This window comes from Pristiophorus japonicus, chromosome 3 (assembly GCF_044704955.1).
Source record: "Pristiophorus japonicus isolate sPriJap1 chromosome 3, sPriJap1.hap1, whole genome shotgun sequence".
Lineage (NCBI taxonomy): Eukaryota > Metazoa > Chordata > Chondrichthyes > Pristiophoridae > Pristiophorus > Pristiophorus japonicus.
In genome coordinates, this window is record NC_091979.1 from 317,208,157 (window position 1) to 317,228,794 (window position 20,638).

Here is a 20,638-nt window from a genome sequence, read left to right on the forward strand (position 1 = left end):
ACCGAGTACTGTGTTTGATCAACTCACCATTGCAGGAAAAGTTGAAGAAGGAATTTGTCGAATTTTCCTGACAAACAGCATTATGAGGTAAATGTAAGTGTAGACTATTGAACAAGGAGCTTGTTTTCAGAAATACAGTAGTATTTGTTCCAAAGCAGTTGATATGCATCGAGCTGGATTATTTGTACACAGTTGTGGTAGCCAGAAGAAATGAGGGCAAAGGCAGATTTGTTTATAGTATTATATCATGTAAACTTTCAAATACAATTAAATTAATCTCCACTCAGGTTTTGCAGATAAAAATTAAACTTCAATTCTATACAGTCATAATATTGCTTCACATATTCTGACAGTGTCTCAGGCAGATATTATGGACCACGATTATCTCGAGGTATTTACTGATGTAAAACGATGAGTCTCAGCACATCCTGAAGAACAGACAAACACTCGGGATGGTAATTGCCACATTCACTGACACAATTCCCTTTCTCTTACAGGACAAGGTGGTTCATAACTGTAGGCCACAGGGGCTACACGCAGTGAGGCAGGTGGGCCTGCATAACCTTACCCTAATGGAGGAGATGGTGCTGGAGATCATTGACACGCCCATCGCTGAGCCCGTGCTGAGTGGCGGGCTAAAACACTGCAAGATGATGATCTCTTCACGCCTCTTCTCACATCCCACTTCCCCCCCGTCAACCCACAATCTCTTCTGCTTTACAAGCTGCAGGTGTGTGAGCATGCACCTCTTGCTTTCCCCGCTCTCCTCACCACAACCCAACCCTTCGGTCTTGTTCATTTCAGAGAGTCAAGAACTCCAACTTGGCCAAACAGTGGTGGAGGAGCAGGAACTGCAAGAGGCAGAAAGCAGTAATGGGGAAGACACAGCAATGTCAAGGAGCATGGAAGTGTGGAGGAGTCTAGCACCAACCTTGCACATGGCTTTGCGCAGAGCTGGGAGCCCATCCTTTGCAGCGTGGGAGTGGTGGACAAATCGATTCGCACATTTGTGGACCTAACCATGGTGCAGCGTCTGATGGCCGGTGTCTCAGCTTCCATTGCAGCACAAGCAGCAGCACCCAATGTCTGAGTGCTGCAATGGTTAAGCTCAGACTGAAGTCATGCAAGGTCAGCTTGTTGCCACAAAAGCATAGACTGTTGCCACAAAAGCATAGACTGCTGCCATCTCTGCGGTTACCAATGTTCCAAGGGGCTCGCAGGGTGTCACAGCAGTCCAGAAATCTGTCCTCCAACAGATTACTGGGATTGCTGAAGGTGCCGTCCCAGGGGAGTGGATGTGGCTCCATGGAGCATGAACCTGCTGTCCTCTCTCAGGTGGACAGCATTCATCCTCCCACCCCGACCACTCCATCAGTGCCATTGATTTAGCCTGTCAGCCAGCCAGCTTGGACTGTTGCTGCCCATGCCGAGGTGGGGCAGTCCAAAGCTGGGCCTTCTAGGTGCACAGTTCCTCGAGGTTGTCATGCAAGGCCATCTGCAGGCTCCCCACTGAATGTCAGCAGCCTTCCACCAGCCATGCTGCAGCCACTGGGTTAGCACTGTGTGGGAGCAGTGGGCAGGCAAAGGCACACGGAAGATCGGCACTAAGGGACTGCACAAGGGTAATTAGTTAGCTTTGGAATGTAACATTGGATGGTTTGATTAAAAACCTTTGTTAAGGAATGTTTGTTTTGTGGTGACTTTTATCATCACATTATGGCCAAGACGATGATGTGATTGTTAGTGTCAGAGAGAGGTAAGCTGTGGGACTATTGCTAATGGGGAATTGGGGTCGAATGAGTCGATCACAGAGAGCCCGACCAGAAAGGGGCTGTGTTGGCTGTCTTCTCCCTTCCTCTTCCTCCTCCTCTTCCTGCTCCTTTTCCTCTTCCTCATCCTCCTTCTCTGCTCTTCACCATATACGCGGGGGTAAGGGCTGTGCCCTCATGACTGCGAGGTTGTGGAGCATGCAGCAGACCACGACAAATTTGAGACGTGCTCTGGCAAGTACTGCAAGGCCCCTCCAGAGCTGTACAGGTAGCGGAAGCGTTGTTTAAGCATGCCAATGGTCTGCTGTTTCAGATTCCATGTGGCAGCATGGCTTTCATTATATTTATGCTGCCCACGTGTGGTTGGGTTTTGTACCGGAGTCATGAGCCACGTCATCACCAGATAGACTTGTTGCCCAGTAGCCTGAGAACAAATTCAATTGGGAAGGAAGTAAAGCTGAAATTTGAAAGCAAGAATGTAGAAAGTGAATTTGTAAGACAGAGGAAACAAGGGTTAGTAAGTAGTAATGAAGGAAGTCTTCCTGTACTAAATGGTATATACTTCAATGCAAGGAGTATAGCAAATAAGGCAGATAAGCTGAGAGCACATGCCGACACTTGGGAGTATGATATTATAGCCATTACATAGCTGAAAGAGGGACAGGTTTAGCAGCTAAATATTCCTGGTTGCAAGACAGGGAGCGGGGTAAAAAGGGAGGGGGTGTTTGCGGCATTGATTAAAGAAACTATTACAGCTGTGAGGAGGGATGATATGTTAGCGGGATCATCAAATGAGGCCATATGGGTCGAACTGAAAAATAAAAAAGGGGTGATCACACTGCTGGGCATGTATTAAAGGCCACCAAACAGTGGGAGAGAGATAGAGGAGCAAATATGGAGGCACATTTCTGTGAAGTCCAAAAACCATAGGGTAGTAATAGTAGGGGGTTTCAACTTTCCTAATATTGATTGGGACAGATATAGTGTGAAGGTTATAGAGTGAGTGGAATTCTTAAAATGCATTTGAGAACTTTTTAGTCAGTATGTAACAAGCCCAACACGAGAGAGGGCGGTTCTGGATTTAGTTTTGGGGAATGAAGCCGGGAAGGTGGGAGGGGTATCAGTGGGAGAGCTAGTGACCATAATTCAGTCAGATTCAAGGAACCGGTAGTTATGGATAAGGGCAAGGAGAGACCAGGAATAAAAGTCCTAAATTGCTAAGTTGAGAAGTGATTTGGCCACAGTGGACTGGAAACAGCTCATCATCATCATAGGCATTCCCTCGGAATCGAGGAAGACTTGCTTCCATTCTTAAAATGAGTCCTTAGGTGGCTGTACAGTCCAATATGAGAACCACAGTCCCTGTCACAGGTGGGACAGATGGTCGTTGAGGGAAAGGGTAGATGGGACTGGTTTGCTGCACGCTCTTTCCGCTGCCTGCGCTTGATTTCTGCATGGTCTCGGCGATGAGACTCGAGGTGTTCAGCGCCCTCCCGGATGCACTTTCTCTACTTAGGGCGGTCTTTGGCCAGGGACTCCCAGGTGTCAGTGGGGATGTTGCACTTTATCAGGGAGGCTTTGAGGGTGTCCTTGTAACGTTTCCTCTGCCCACCTTTGTCTCGTTTGCTGAGAAGGAGTTACAAGTAGAGCGCTTGCTTTGGGAGTCTCGTGTCTGGCATGCGAACAATGTGGCCCGCCCAGCGGAGCTGATCGAGTGTGGTCAGTGCTTCAATGCTGGGGATGATGGCCTGGCCGAGGACGCTGATGTTGGTGCGTCTGTCCTCTCAGAGGATTTGTTGGATCTTGCGGAGACATCATTGGTGGTATTTCTCCAGTGACTTGAGGTGTCTACTGTACATGGTCCATGTTTCTGAGCCATACAGGAGGGCGGGTATTACTACAGCCCTGTAGACCATGAGCTTGGTGGCAGATTTGAGGGCCTGGCTTGGTAAATCAGTGTCGGAACAGTGGGAGGCATTTAAGGAGGAGATCCAGAGGGCTCAGGCCAGACATGTGCCCTTAAATAAAAAGGATGGGAATAACAATTCTAGAGCCCCCTCGATGTCCAGGGACTTACAGTGGAGGATAAAGAAAAAAGGGAAGCGTATGTCACATACGGATGGCTATGTACTGTAGAATCTCTGGAGGAATATAGAAAGTTCAGAGGTAAAATTAAAAAGGATATTAGGAATGCAAAGAGAAAGCATGAAAAATTCTTGCCAAGTAAAATTAAGGAAACCCCAAAGATGTTCTATAAATATATTAAGATTAAGGGGATAACTTAAGAAAGAGTAGGGCCTATTAGAGACCAAGAGGGTAATCATTGTGTGGAGGCGGAAGATGTTGGGAGGGTTCTTAATGAATACTTTGTGTCTGTTTTCACAAAGGAAAGGGGCAATGCAGATACTGCTATCGAGGAGGAGTGTGAAATTCTGGATGAAATAAACATAGTGAGACAGGAGTTATTAAGGGGTTTAGCAGCTTTGAAAGTGAATAAGTCCCCAGGTCCGGATGAAATGCATCCCAGGCTGTTGAGCGAAGCAAAAGATTAAATAGCAGAGGCCTTGACCATCATTTTCCAGCCCTCTTTGGATTTAAGCATGGTGCCGGATGACTGGAGGACTGCTAATGTGGTACCCGTGTTTAAGAAGGGAGAAAGGGACAGCCCGAGTAATTACAGGCCTGTCAGCCTAACCTCAGTGGTGGGAAAATTATTGGAAAAATTCCAAAAGGACAGGATAAGTCTGCATTTAGAAAGGCAAGGATTCATCAGGGACAGTCAGCACAGATTTGCTAAATATCATGTTTGACTAACCTGATTGAATTTTCGAGCAGGTAACCAGAAGGGTTGACAAGGATAGTACATACGATGTAGTGTATATAACTTTAGCAAAGCTTTTGATAAGGTCCCACATGGCAGACTGGTCACGAAGGTAAAAGCCCATGGGATCCAAGGCAAAGTGGCAAATTGGATCCAAAATTGGCTTAGAGGCAGGAAGCAAAGGGTAATGGTTGATGGATGTTTTTGTGACAGGAAGGATGTTTCCAGCGAGCGGGGTTCTGCAGGGCTCAGTACTGGGTCCCTTGCTTTTTGTGGCATGCATCAAAGATCTAGATTTCAATATAGGGAGTATGATTAAGAAGTATGCAGATGATACTAAAATTGGCTGTGTGGCTGATAATGAAGAGGAAAGACATGGACTGCAGGAGGATATCAATATACTGGTCAGGTGGGCAGAACGGTGGCAAATGGAATTTAATTCGGAGAAGTGTGAGGTAATGCATTTAGGGAGGGCTAACAAGGAAAGGGTATACACATTTAGCGGTAGGCCACTTAAAAGTGTAGATGAACAAAGGGACCTTGGAGTGCTTGTCCACAGATCCCTGAAAGTAGCAGACCAGATGGATAACGTGGTTAAGAAGGCATACGGAATGCTTGCCTTTAATGGTCGAGGCATAGAATACAAGAGCAGGGAGGTTATGCTTAAATTGTATAATACTCTGGTTAGGCCACAGTTGGAATACTGCATGCAGTTCTGGTCGCCATATTATAGGAAGGACGTGATTGCACTGGAGAGGGTGCAGAGGAGATTCATGAGGAAGCTGCCTGGAATGGAGAATCTTAGTTATGAGGATGGATTGGATAGGCTGTGTTTGTTCTCCTTGGAACAAGAAGGCTGAGAGGAGACCTCATTGAGGTGTATAACATTTTGAGGGGCCTGGATATAGTGGATAGCAAGGGCCTATTTCCTTTGGTGGAGGGGTCAATTATATGGGGGCATAATTTTAAAGTGTTTGGTGGAAGGTTTAGAGGTGATTTGAGGGGAAGCTTCTTCATGCAGAGGGTTGTTGGGGTCTGCCTGGAAGGGTGGTAGAGGCAGAAACCCTCACCAGATTTAAAAGGTGCTTGGATGGGCACTTAAAGTGCTGTAACCTGCAGTGTTCCGGACCTAGAGCTGGTAAGTGGGATTAGACTGGATAACTTCTTGTTAGCTGGTGCAGATACGATGGGAAGTAATGCAGGGAATCAAATATGGCCAGGGTGATCTCCTGGACTAGTTTTGATTGCCTGGATGGGTCAGTGAGGAATTTTCCCATGTTTTTTTCCCCAATGGGCCTGGGTTTTTATTTGGTTTTTGCCTCTCCCAGGAGATCGAATGGCTCCGCTTGCGGTGGAGTGTAGAAGGTTGCAGTGCAAGGGGTGTCGGGGTTGTGTGGAGCGGACTGATTGGGCTGGGTGCTTGTCAGCAAGAGATAATGAAATGTATTCTGCTCTATTTACATACAGAGCCTCGGTGACCTCTCTTATGTAACAGTGCCCGGCGAATTGCGAGATGTTGGAACTATCGCCTGCTCCAACCTGGAAGGAGCCCGACGTGTCAAAGTTCATGACCATGCTCACCTCGACAGCAATGCCAACCTCGCATTGTTAAGTTCCCGCATGCATACATCAGTCAAATTCCATGTACGTGCTCGAGTTTACACATGCACTGCTCAACATCCATGTGTTCACTTCATCAGATACACGTCCTCCTTTGACAGGCTCCACCAGGCTGTGTACTTGCATCTACAAATCGGCCCAATTTCTCCAGCATTCACACTTCCAATCTTACGATTTTCCCCTCATGTCTGCGCCGGTTTTTTCAATTGTTCACATTTCAGCCAACATTTTTTTTCTCTTAGATCGGCGTATCTGGCCACTCCCGAGAAACCTTCTGGTGAGTTAAGAAAACCAGCGCACATTTACAAATCTGCGCTGAGAGAAGCCATTGTTTCTAAATCAAACACTTTGGAGGGAGTCATGAACACTGGCAAAATCAATAATAAAGTTCAACTTTTTTTTACCTGTCAACGTAGAAGTGTAAATTTGTTGGATTTCAGAAGTTCTCTCATTTTTTTACTCACTCACACGCCACCAGTGAACGTCTTAAAGCGGGGCTGGAGGGTCGTAGGTTTGGTCAGCAGAATCGGCCTCATACCCGGACACAGTTGCTCGGGGTTCAGCTACAAAACAAGCCGTGGGATGGGGGGGGAGGGGGAGAGATAGAGAAGTAGTAAAGGCTGGTGGGGTGGGGGGGTGGGGGGGTGGGGAGAGAGGAGAGGAGAGGAGTGAGAGTGAGGTGCCGATCAGAAGAATTGGAGCCCGGGGAGGGAGATAGAGAAGTAGTAAAGGCTGGTGGGGGGGTGGGTGGGGAGAGAGGAGAGGAGAGGAGTGAGAGTGAGGTGCCGATCAGAAGGCTTGGAGCCCGGGGAGGGAGATAGAGAAGTAGTAAAGGCTGGTGGGGGGGTGGGGAGAGAAGAGAGGAGAGGAGAGGAGTGAGAGTGAGGTGCTGATCAGAAGACTTGGAGCCCGGGGAGGGAGATAGAGAAGTAGTAAAGGCTGGTGGGGGGGGTGGGGAGAGAAGAGAGGAGAGGAGAGGAGTGAGAGTGAGGTGCCGATCAGAAGGCTTGGAGCCCGGGGAGGGAGATAGAGAAGTAGTAAAGGCTGGTGGCATGGGGTGGGGAGAGAAGAGAGGAGAGGAGAGGAGTGAGAGTGAGAGTGAGGTGCCGATCAGAAGACTTGGAGCCCGGGGAGGGAGATAGAGAAGTCACGACTCAAGGTGGCGGGGGAGGGGGAGAGAGGAGAAGTCACAAGACCTTTGGGTGTGGTCCATCCATACAGACCCGGAGAGATACAACTGCGAACATGTGCTGCCTGCTTTCCTGCCATTTTGAGCTTCTTTCAAAGGTTAAATTTAAGTCAGCAACTAACCCACATGGACATAGTGACTGTTTTGAGCTGTTCCATAATGTTGCGTTGTGTTAATGGAACATGGTTCAGTTTTAATGTAAAATATATTTTATTGAAAAGTTTACAATCATTTAATTTTAATAAAATTATTCTTGTATCAGATTGTACTTTAATGTGACTCTTTAAGATCACTTAAAAACTTTAAGATCACTTATAAACTTGTAAATTTACATAACTTACAAAAAACTTTTAATTTGAGAACAGTTCCAACAGTAACAATAATAATAACAACAACAGCAGCAAAGAAAGGCTGCACCCATCCCTCATCCCCCTTATTCTCCGACCGCCCGCTGCACTTGGCCTTGGACATTCCACCACCCCTGCCCGCAGGCGGTGGCACAGTGTTTCTGGGATTGATACCAAGCTTATTCTTTCTCACATCTTGGGCACAGCGCACCTCCTGAGGGTGGGGGGCGTCAGCGTCAGGCGGCAAGTTGGAGGGCCCGGCTTTGGGCTCTTCAGAGACCGATGTGGGGATTGGAGTGGGAGTGACAGTTGATTCTGTCAATGGGCACGAGGTCCCTTATTACAGCAGCTAACTGCAACATGCCATCCCTCATACACCCTGACAGTGTCTCAACGGCCTGCAACATTCCCTCCCTCACGGCCAGTAATGTGGTTTGCACTACTTCGGACATTCCCTCCCTCATGGCCACTAGTCCCTCACTGATGGTCCCGGATATCATTCCCATTTCTCGTGAATGTTGTTACTTTTCCCGACAGTCCCACTACCTCATCACTCACCCCACTGATGGTCTCCAGGAGTGATCGGGTAAGGTCAATGCTCTCCGTACTCAATGACATCATCTGAACCACATCTGTTAGATCTTGCACCTCAGGAGAGCGCGGTTGAGCTCTCCTTCCCTTCTTCCCCACGGGTGTGGCTCGCACCCCAACACTGGGACCTGCAGCCTGGGAAGGTGGGGCCCTGGGTGTGCCTCGCTGCACCCCAACACTGGGACCCGCAACCTGGGAAGGTGGGGCCCTGGGTGTGCCTCGCTGCACCCCAACACTGGGACCCGCAGCCTGGTAAGGTGGGGCCCTGGGTGTGCCTCGCTGCACCCCAACACTGGGACCCGCAGCCTGGGAAGGTGTGAAACCATGGAATGTCCCACCAACACTCAAATCACTAGTCATGGAAAGGGCTGTCACCTCCATGAGCGGCACCTTCTCCAAAGTCAGTACAACAGTGGGAGCTTTATCCAGCTCCATCCCCTTTTCCTCCCCCTCACCCCCATGTTCTTGCTTTGGAGGGTTGGATTGGAAGATGTTCTCCTCTTCAAGCTCGTCCGCGTCTGAATCTTCTTCTGCATCGTCAGGGTTGGCCTCAAGTTCTGCAAAATATAACAGAACAGTGAAATGGTTAGCAGCAGAGGAGGGGGCAGGGTGGGTGACATGAGTAGGCTCACACATCACAGGCCAGGCAGCAGGTTGATTTGAAGGGCCACGATGAATTTGCAGGACTTACCCTCTCCCTCGAGTGAGGGCCCAGATTGTGCAGTACTGATTGCTTTTCTCCAGGCAGGACCCATCAAAGCAGCGACCCTCTCTTCTTAGGGTGTCAGTGGGTGCAGATTTGCTGGGCCTCCTCCTGTTCGAGTTCTTTCCCTTTTATTATGTGCCACATTCCTCTGCAAAGATGAAAATGACTTTTGTAGAGAGGGTGTCTTTCTGCTGGGTGGGACATATACAGTTGGTCACATTTACAATTGCATTGAATAAATGAAAATATTACTTACACTAACTACTTGACCAAGGTCCTACCATTTCTTTTTACACGGCCTCCAGATCTCGTGGTGGTCACCATTGCTCAGTAATCTTCTGCAACTTGGTTCTAGCGTTTCTTCATTTCTTTATTGGAACTTTTATGTTTTATGTTTTATGGTGTCCAGCTCCTGCCATCAGTTCTCAATCACAGTCACTCGTGCCTTCACTTCTTCCTGTAAGAAATTCTTGGTCCTTGCACCGCGTTGCATCTTGTACTGCTGCATCTGTGATTTTTCCAATGCTCTCGCACAGCACTCCTTCTCACACACACAACTGGCTCTTTACAAATGGCCCATTGCTAAATCCGTGCTGTACTGAGCCTGCGCGTCCATTGGAACGACACCAAGAACGTAACTATTTTTTCCCACGCATGCGTAGAAGGTGTGGCTTCGTTTTTCGGCGCAGACAGCAGGCTCCGAGGTGATTGGACACGCTGCGTGGCGCCAAATTCGAATTATACATTGGGGAACGTTTGGCAAATTATTTCCGCCGCATTTCAGGCCTGGGAAAACGGGTGTAACTCTGGCAAAATGCCAGAAAACAGGCTTGGGGAAAATTGAGCCCTTTGTGTTGGAGACTCCACTCGGAAAGTCCAGACAAGCGAAAACATTTTTGAACTGGGAATTGTCTTAAATGTGAGTCATCATCTACATCATAGGCAGTCCCTCGGAATCGAGGAAGACTTGCTTCCACTCTTAGCATGAGTTCTTAGGTGGCTGAACAGTCCAATACGAGAGCCACAGTCTCTGTCACAGGCGGGACAGACAGTGGTTGAGGGAAAGGGTGGGCAGGGAGCCTGGTTTGCCGCACACTCCTTCCGCTGTCCGCGCTTGATTTCTGCATACTCTCGGCGACGATACTCGAGGAGCTCAGCTCCCTCCCAAATGCACTTCCTCCACTTAGGGCGGTATATGGCCAGGGACTCCCAGGTGTCAGTGGGGATGTTGCACTTTATCAGGGAGGCTTTGAGGGTGTCCTTGTAACGTTTCCTCTGTACAATAAACGGTTGATAAAGCTCGAGTAATGTGTGTATTGAGCTTTATCTAACGTTCATTGTACATATTTTCAGATTTCTTGATATTTTTGTGAGAGGTTACATGACTCTTGGGCTGGTGTGCTGCTTTGCTCCAGATGACCCTCCTTGCTCATGCATTGCCATCCCCCAATCTCCTCTCTTATAGGGCCCAAGTTTCGGCCTCAGTTGCTCCTGATTTTTTGGAGCAACTGGTGTAGAACGGAGTATCTTAGAAATTCAAATTCTCTCTGTATTTAGTTTGCTCCAGTTCTAGTCAGTTAGAACAGTTTCACTTTGGAACAGAATTTTTTTTTCAAAAGGGGGCGTGTCCGGCCACTTACACCTGTTTTCAAAGTTTCGTCAGTGAAAACTTACTCCAAACTAACTTAGAATGGAGTAAGTGAAGATTTTTGTACGCTCGAAAAAACCTTGTCGACACTTTAGAAAATCAGGCGTAGGTTACAAATCAGGCGTAGGGAATGGGGGGAGGGGGGTTTAAAGGGAAGTTTACAAACATTAAACACTTCAGTTTTACAAATAAAGAGCCATCATCAATAATAAATGATAAAAACATCAATAAATCAACCAATAAATCAATCCAAAAAAATTAATAAGAAATATATTTTTTTTTAAATATCAATAAATAAAACATTTTCTACTTTCCGACTGCAGCACCGGGAGCCCTCCAACAGTGTGCTGGGACACCGCCCCCCCCAGACCCCAGTGTGTCTCTGTCAGTGTCTCGATCTCTCTGTCTGTCTGTCTGTCTGTGTGTGTCTCACTCTCTGTCTGTCAGTGTCTGTGTTTCTGACAGTGAGGGGAGGGGGAGGAGGGGGGTAGAGGGAGAGAGGGGGGGGAGGGAGGCAGAGGGGGAGGGAGGGAAGGGGGAGGGATGGGGGAGACGGGGGAGGGGGGAGAAGGGGGGGGGGAGAGAAGGGGGAGGAGAAGGGGAGGGGGGAGGAGAAGGGGAAGTGGGGAGGAGAAGGGGAAGGGGGAGGAGAAGGAGAAGGGGGAGGAGGAGGAGAAGGGGAAGTGGGGGGAGGAGGAGGATAAGGGGAAGGGGGGAGGAGGAGGAGAAGGGGAATGGGGGAGGAGGAGAAGGGGAAGGGGGGAGAAGGGGAAGGGGGGAGGAGGAGAAGGGGAAGGGGGGGAGGAGGAGAAGGGGAAGGGGGGAGAGGAGAAGGGGGGGAAGGAAAAGTGGTGGGGAAGGAGAAGGGGGAAAGGAGAAGGGGGGAAAGGAGGGGGTGAAAGGAGAGTGGGGGAAACGAGAGGGTGGGTGAAAGGAGAGGGGGGGAAGGAGAAGGGGGATGGAGGTTGATCCGGCCGGGCCCAAGACTTCGGGCAGAGCCTGTCCCCAGCACCAGATTTACAGGTAGGTGGCGTTGGTTCAGGTTGGGTCCAGGGTCCGGGGTCAGGAGCGCGGGTCGGGTTGGGGGGAGCGCGGTCAGGTCGGGGGGAGACCGGGTCGGATCCGGTCCGGGGGCGGGTGGGGGGGGAAACGGGAGTCAAGTCGGGTCGGGAGGAAGCAGGAGCTGGCCGTGGGAGGCAGCCTTATACACGCAGCCCCAGTGAGGCCATTGGGCCAGGGCTAGGGGCTGCGTGCTTCGGGCCCCTCCCACACAGTTTTGGGCGCCTGGAGCTACTGCACATGCGCGCCCACTGTAGCGCGCACGTGCACAGGTCCCGGCACTGTTTTCAGCGCAGGGACCTAGCTCCGCCCCCCACAACTTGTGCAGCACCGCGCCCGGCTCCAGAGGACCTGCAGGGTGCCGGAGAATCTGTAAGTTTTTTTTAGGCGCACTTTGTGGCGCGAAAAACGGGCGTCCAGGTCGGGGCTGCTCCGCTCTAGGCGCGGCCCGAAACTTGGGCCCCTACTGTTTAAATTCCTCTCCCTCGAATAATGACTCTATTTTAGCCTAACTTCAAGTTTAATGCTACTTAAGAACATAAGAATAAGGAGCAGGAGTAGGCTATGTGGCCCGTCGATCCTGCTCTGCCATTCAATAAGATCATGGCTGATCTTCGAACTCAACTCCATTTTCCTGCCCGATCCCCATATCCCTAGAGTCTAAAACTCTATCTATCTCAGCCTTGAATATACTCAATAACCCAGCATCCACAGCCCTTTGGGGTAGAGAATTCCAAAGATTCACAACCCTCAAAGTGAAGAAATTCCTCCTCGACTCAGTCTTAAATGGCCGATCCCTTATCCTGAGATTATGCCTCCTAGTTTTAGACTCTCCAGCAGGCGAAACAACCTCTCAGCATCTATACTGTCAATCCCCTGCAGAATCTTATATGTTTCAATGAGATCTTGTATTTTCCCCGGGACTTTCTTAAATCTGGTTTCCACCACTGCCCAATCCCCAACCATGCTTAAATCTGTATTTTCTGCCATCAACTCCATGTGACTCTGTACTACTGGTTTTTCAGCTTTATTTTGCTGCCTTGTGTTTCCTGGCCAGTAACAGGGTTTCCTCCATTTCTTTGCCGCTTCTGGATCTTAAAATGACCTCCAAATTCCCCACTGTTTTTATGCCCCGTGATCCATTCTGCACATCTCCGGACTCTTCATTCCCATGGAAATACCTCCAGCAGTGCGCCCTCTGATATTCTACCTTTCAAATGGCTTCTGGTTATTTACCAAGGCCAATCTATCCTGTCCTTGTTATATGACCACACCTATGTAGATCAGTGTCCCTGTTTCCATTCACGTACACAGTTTGGTCGCTCTGGGTATTCTGGACTGGAGCCCCTCACTTTTATTTCCTTTTTCTTTTTTCTTTGGTTGCATTTCCTGGCAACGAAATGAATTTCTCGCGCCTGCGCAGTTCCAGTTATTTTGCCGAGACGGCACCTTCAGCAACTTCTGTCTCTTCAGTGTCTTCGAAGCTGTGTGCGTATCCTGTGAAAACCATAAGCAGCGTAAAGATGGCGGCGGTACGGAAGTTCTGGAAAGAGTAGCGGTGAAAAGCAGAGCGAGGCCGGCCTGCGACTGACACAACAGCAGGGCCTCCGATCCACCAGGATCAGTCAGTGGGATGTGAGGATGTGTTGTTGCATGGCCGGCTGACAGCTGGGTGTGGGTGTGGGAAGGATGAACCAGGAGGTGAGGGGGCTCTGTGTGGGGTGGGTGCTCTCCAGGGGCAGGAGGTGGAGGTATGTGAGGGGCCATCTGGGGGAATCTGGGGTGTGTCACTGTGTATTGGCACCCCCTCTCCCTGGAGGCAGGAGTTGGTATTGATGATCCAAGGTGACCCGGAACCAGAGCGAGCAGCCCCTCCCACAATGGCAAAGGGCAAAGGGCGTGGGGCGACGACGGACAGACCAGAGCCGTTCATGCATCACAACAATCACATCGGCAAGTCGATGCAATAGTGACCTAATCCACTCTCTCCACTGACAGCATCGGCAGGTCAGGGCGACAGTGACCCATATCACCCTCTCCACTGACAGCATCGGCAGGTCAGGGCGACAATGGCTCATATCACCCTCTCCACTGACAGCATCGGCAGGTCAGGGCGACAGTGGCTCATATCACCCTCTCCACTGACAGCATCGGCAGGTCAGGGCGACAGTGGCTCATATCACCCTCTCCACTGACAGCATCGGCAGGTCAGGGCGACAGTGACCCATATCACCCTCTCCACTGACAGCATCGGCAGGTCAGGCCGACAGTGACCCATATCACCCTCTCCACTGACAGCATCGGCAGGTCAGGGCGACAGTGGCTCATATCACCCTCTCCACTGACAGCATCGGCAGGTCAGGGCGACAGTGACCCATATCACCCTCTCCACTGACAGCATCGGCAGGTCAGGGCGACAGTGGCTCATATCACCCTCTCCACTGACAGCATCGGCAGGTCAGGGCGACAGTGACCCATATCACTCTCTCCACTGACAGCATCGGCAGGTCAGGGCGACAGTGACCCATATCACCCTCTCCACTGACAGCAAAATTGACACCAAGCCAAAGAAGGAGACATTCGGACCGGTAACCTATCGGTGGTCAAAGTGGTAGGTTTTAAGGATTATCTTAAAGGAGGAGAGAGAGGTAGAGAGGTCTAGGGAGGGAATTTCTGACTACTCAGACTGAACACAGCAGCCATGGGCCTATGGCCAGAAACACACAGGAAAGAGGATGTTTACCGCGTCTTATCTTACAAGTTGCAGCTTTCAGGTGACGTCATCAGGCATGCAGGCGTCCTTCCTTCAGTCTTATCATACAGATTGCAGCTTTCCTGGTTGCTGCTGTCTCTCTGCACCTTCCCTGCTCTCTCTGTACCTTCCCCGCTGTCTCTCTGTACCTTCCCCCCTGTCTCTCTGTACCTTCCCCACTATCTCTCTGCACCTTCCCCACTGTCTCTCAGCACCTTCCCCACTGTCTCTCTGCACCTTCCCCGCTGTCTCTCTGCACCTTCCCCGCTGTCTCTCTGTACCTTCCCCGCTGTCTCTCTGTACCTTCCCCGCTGTCTCTCTGTACCTTCCCCCCTGTCTCTCTGCACCTTCCCCGCTGTCTCTCTGTACCTTCCCCGCTGTCTCTCTGTACCTTCCCCCCTGTCTCTCTGCACCTTCCCCACTGTCTCTCAGCACCTTCCCCACTGTCTCTCTGCACCTTCCCCGCTGTCTCTCTGCACCTTCCCCGCTGTCTCTCTGCACCTTCCCCGCTGTCTCTCTGTACCTTCCCCACTGTCTCTCAGCACCTTCCCCCTTGTCTCTCAGCACCTTCCCCGCTGTCTCTCTGCACCTTCCCCCCTGTCTCTCTGTACCTTCCCCCCTGTCTCTCTGCACCTTCCCCCCTGTCTCTCAGCACCTTCCCCCTGTCTCTCAGCACCTTCCCCGCTGTCTCTCTGTACCTTCCCCACTGTCTCTCTGTACCTTCCCTGCTGTCTCTCTGTACCTTCCCCGCTGTCTCTCTGCACCTTCCCCGCTGTCTCTCTGTACCTTCCCCGCTGTCTCTCTGTACCTTCCCCACTGTCTCTCTGTACCTTCCCCACTGTCTCTCAGCACCTTCCCCCCTGTCTCTCAGCACCTTCCCCACTGTCTCTCTGCACCTTCCCCGCTGTCTCTCTGCACCTTCCCCGCTGTCTCTCTGTACCTTCCTCGCTGTCTCTCAGCACCTTCCCCGCTGTCTCTCTGTACCTTCCCCACTGTCTCTCTGCACCTTCCCCACTGTCTCTCTGCACCTTCCCCGCTGTCTCTCTGTACCTTCCGCCCTGTCTCTCTGTACCTTCCTCGCTGTCTCTCTGCACTTTCCCCACTGTCTCTCTGCACCTTCCCCGCTGTCTCTCTGTACCTTCCTCGCTGTCTCTCAGCACCTTCCCCGCTGTCTCTCTGTACCTTCCCCGCTGTCTCTCTGTACCTTCCCCCCTGTCTCTCTGTACCTTCCCCGCTGTCTCTCAGCACCTTCCCCACTGTCTCTCTGTACCTTCCCCACTGTCTCTCAGCACCTTCCCCCCTGTCTCTCAGCACCTTCCCCACTGTCTCTCTGCACCTTCCCCGCTGTCTCTCTGCACCTTCCCCGCTGTCTCTCTGTACCTTCCTCGCTGTCTCTCAGCACCTTCCCCGCTGTCTCTCTGTACCTTCCCCACTGTCTCTCTGCACCTTCCCCACTGTCTCTCTGCACCTTCCCCGCTGTCTCTCTGTACCTTCCGCCCTGTCTCTCTGTACCTTCCTCGCTGTCTCTCTGCACTTTCCCCACTGTCTCTCTGCACCTTCCCCGCTGTCTCTCTGTACCTTCCTCGCTGTCTCTCAGCACCTTCCCCGCTGTCTCTCTGTACCTTCCCCGCTGTCTCTCTGTACCTTCCCCCCTGTCTCTCTGTACCTTCCCCGCTGTCTCTCAGCACCTTCCCCACTGTCTCTCAGCACCTTCCCCCCTGTCTCTCAGCACCTTCCCCGCTGTCTCTCTGTACCTTCCCCGCTGTCTCTCTGCACCTTCCCCGCTGTCTCTCAGCACCTTCCCCGCTGTCTCTCTGCACCTTCCCCCCTGTCTCTCTGTACCTTCCCCGCTGTCTCTCTGCACCTTCCCCGCTGTCTCTCTGTACCTTCCTCGCTGTCTCTCTGCACCTTCCCCGCTGTCTCTCTGCACCTTCCCTGCTGTCTCTCACTATCCTTCACTACTTTTCCTGTGGTGTTTCGAATGCTGTGCTTCATCCCACTGTACCAGTTGCCGTGACGATGGATTCCATTTCCTAATCGCCTGTTATGCGCATGTCTGTCTTCAGCATCTTCGAAAATCGTGGGATGCATCCGTGGCTTGGAAGACTCTGAAGAGGCTGAAGATCCCAGTTTTGACATTGACAACTATAATCTGTACATAAGGCTACTATAGATATAAAATTATGTCTCTGACAATGAAAAAAAGTATTAATTTTAAGTAAGGAGTTTTAGTGAGCCAGCAATTTTCATCTCGGTCCATAAAAGGCATTAAAATATCAGGACAGATGACCAAAAGCTTTAGCAAAGAGGTTGGTTTTATGAAGCTTCTTACAAAAGAAGAGGGAGAGAGGTAGTTAGGTGGAGAGGTTTAGGGAGGGAGTTGCAGAGCTTGGGGCCCAGGCAGTTGAAGACATGGTGACCGAGGTTGGAGCGGTTAAGATCGGGGAGGTGCAAGAGGCCAAAATTGGAAGTGCAGAGATCGCGAAGACTTGTAGGGCCTGTAGAAGCTACAGTGATAGGAAGGGACGTGGCCATGGAGGGATGTGAAAACAAGGTTAAGGGTTTTTAAATTGAGATGTTGTCAAACGGGAGCCAGTCAAGGTCAGCGATCACACACAGCTTGTATCATCGCCCCACACACACACACAGCTTGTATCATCGCCCCACACACACACACACAGCTTGTATCATCGCCCCACACACACACACAGCTTGTATCATCGCCCCACACACACACACAGCTTGTATCATCACCCCACACACACACACAGCTTGTATCATCGCCCCACACACACACACAGCTTGTATCATCACCCCACACACACACACAGCTTGTATCATCACCCCACACACACACACACACACACACACACAGCTTGTATCATCACCCCACACACACACACACAGCTTGTATCATCGCCCCACACACACACACAGCTTGTATCATCACCCCACACACACACACAGCTTGTATCATCGCCCCACACACACACACACAGCTTGTATCATCGCCCCACACACACACACAGCTTGTATCATCGCCCCACACACACACACAGCTTGTATCATCACCCCACAAACACACACAGCTTGTATCATCGCCCCACACACACACACACACAGCTTGTATCATAGCCCCACACACACACACAGCTTGTATCATCGCCCCACACACACACACAGCTTGTATCATCACCCCACACACACACACACAGCTTGTATCATCACCCCACACACACACACAGCTTGTATCATCGCCCCACACACACACACAGCTTGTATCATCGCCCCACACACACACACACAGCTTGTATCATCGCCCCACACACACACACAGCTTGTATCATCACCACACACACACACACACACAGCTTGTATCATCGCCCCACACACACACACACAGCTTGTATCATCACCACACACACACACACAGCTTGTATCATCACCACACACACACACACAGCTTGTATCATCACCCCACACACACACACACACACACACACAGCTTGTATCATCACCACACACACACACACAGCTTGTATCATCACCACACACACACACACAGCTTGTATCATCACCCCACACACACACACACACACACACACAGCTTGTATCATTACCCCACACACACACAGCTTGTATCATCGCCCCACACACACACACACAGCTTGTATCATCGCCCCGCACACACACACACACAGCTTGTATTATCACCCCACACACACACAGCTTGTATCATCGCCCCACACACACACAGCTTGTATCATCGCCCCACACACACACACAGCTTGTATCATCACCCCACACACACACACACAGCTTGTATCATCACCCCACACACACACACACAGCTTGTATCATCACCCCACACACACACACACACAGCTTGTATCATCGCCCCACACACACACAGCTTGTATCATCGCCCCACACACACACACAGCTTGTATCATCACCACACACACACACACAGCTTGTATCATCGCCCCACACACACACAGCTTGTATCATTGCCCCACACACACACAGCTTGTATCATCGCCACACACACACACACAGCTTGTATCGTCACCCCACACACACACAGCTTGTATCATCGCCCCACACACACACACACAGCTTGTATCATCGCCCCACACACACACACACAGCTTGTATCATCGCCCCACACACACACACAGCTTGTATCATCACCCCACACACACACAGCTTGTATCATCGCCCCACACACACACACAGCTTGTATCATCACCACACACACACACACAGCTTGTATCATCGCCCCACACACACACACACAGCTTGTATCATCGCCCCACACACACACACACAGCTTGTATCATCGCCCCACACACACACACACAGCTTGTATCATCGCCCCACACACACACACAGCTTGTATCATCGCCCCACACACACACAGCTTGTATCATCGCCCCACACACACACACAGCTTGTATCATCACCACACACACACACACAGCTTGTATCATCGCCCCACACACACACACACAGCTTGTATCATCGCCCCACACACACACACACAGCTTGTATCATCGCCCCACACACACACACAGCTTGTATCATCGCCCCACACACACACAGCTTGTATCATCGCCCCACACACACACACAGCTTGTATCATCACCCCACACACACACACAGCTTGTATCATCGCCCCACACACACACACACAGCTTGTATCATCACCCCACACACACACACAGCTTGTATCATCACCCCACACACACACACACGTACACACACACACACACCCTGTATCAACTCCCCCCACCGACACACACAAACACACACACACCCTGTATCAGCACAAACACACACACACACAATCTGAATCATCCCCCCACACACACCTCGTATCATAAGAAACTAAGAAAGACTACCACGACCACTGGATGTCACAAAGCGTTTACACCAATGAAGCACTTTTTGAAGTGTAGTCACTGTTGTAATGTAGGAAACACGGCAAACAATTTGTGCACAGCAAGCTCCCACAAACAGCATTAGTTATGTTGGTTGAGAGACACTGCAGTAATGCCAATGCTCTTCTTCGAAATAGTGCCATGGGTCTTGCCTCTGTCTGATTCATTTATGACATCGATGCAGCTCAATTTCCCTTGTGTTGATTGGTCAGTTGTGCCATCAATGATTGGTCACCCCCGGTTTGACGACATGGTGGGCGGGGCCAGCATCATGTGATCACCAAGGTTGTTGATTGTAAGCATCAGCCGTGCCTGCGATAATTAATTATAATCACTCAACGTTTTATTCAGGGACAGTTTGCAGAACGGGGGATTCATCTGGTGATATTGTTTGCCCGGAGACGCAGGCCCTAATATTCAGCAGAGAACCTTATTCAGAAGAGAGCCTGCAAAATGTTTTTCTTACAATTAATAACGTACCATTGATAAATATCCCTGCTGTGACATCTAATGCTACTCAAAGGCCAGTGTTAGAATTAAACAAGAGGATCAAAAATGCAAGATGAACGAGTTAGAATTGCAGATATGATGGATTATGAAAGATTGTGTTCCCTTGCAGCAACAATATCACTCCATGTGGGGCCCACAGAAATAAATCATTGATTTGCACGATATGAAGTATAGATTACAAGATTTAATACAGGCTGGTGTGAAATATCAGGCCATGTCTCACAACCACCTCGCTTTTGTAAACTGTCTGCAAGGCAACTGTGAAGAGGCAATTCAAAACTTAACGGAAGCCGGAAAGATTCTGGGGGAGAATAAATTTGAATTTGAAAAAAAAGCATCATCACCACCTGTGGAAACTATGGGCCCAAATTTGGTCAGTACAGATTTCTGCCGCACTCACCAGAGGTGCGCCGCTTTCCTGGAACAAAAAGGGCGCCAAAAATCTTCAGGCCGAGTTTGGCCGCTCCCCAGTCTCTCCTCGATGGTGGCGCAGCGTGGCGACTGGATCCAGGGGCGGAGCCAGGTCCCGGCGCTGACAACCGTGCCGGGACCTCTGCACATGCACGCTCGACTGTGCGCACATGTGCAGTAGCTCCTCGTAGCCCGAATCTCTGCGACGCTCTGCAGGCTGTGTGGGAGGGGCCCGAAGCACGCTGCCCCTATCCCGGGCCGAGTGGCCTGCC

At 50.5% G+C, this 20,638-nt stretch overlaps 2 long non-coding RNA genes across 2 annotated transcripts; one reads left to right on the forward strand and one right to left on the reverse strand.

Annotated features, from left to right (window-relative positions):
* On the forward strand, window positions 1-6,645 carry LOC139259583 (uncharacterized). Its single transcript, XR_011592604.1, has 3 exons — window positions 1-87; window positions 498-548; window positions 6,058-6,645. It is a non-coding gene; the product is annotated as an uncharacterized lncRNA (long non-coding RNA).
* On the reverse strand, window positions 4,806-6,746 carry LOC139259584 (uncharacterized). Its single transcript, XR_011592605.1, has 3 exons — window positions 6,615-6,746; window positions 6,172-6,484; window positions 4,806-4,880 (listed from the first exon to the last, which is right to left on the reverse strand). It is a non-coding gene; the product is annotated as an uncharacterized lncRNA (long non-coding RNA).
* Window positions 6,747-20,638: the final 13,892 nt, after the last annotated feature.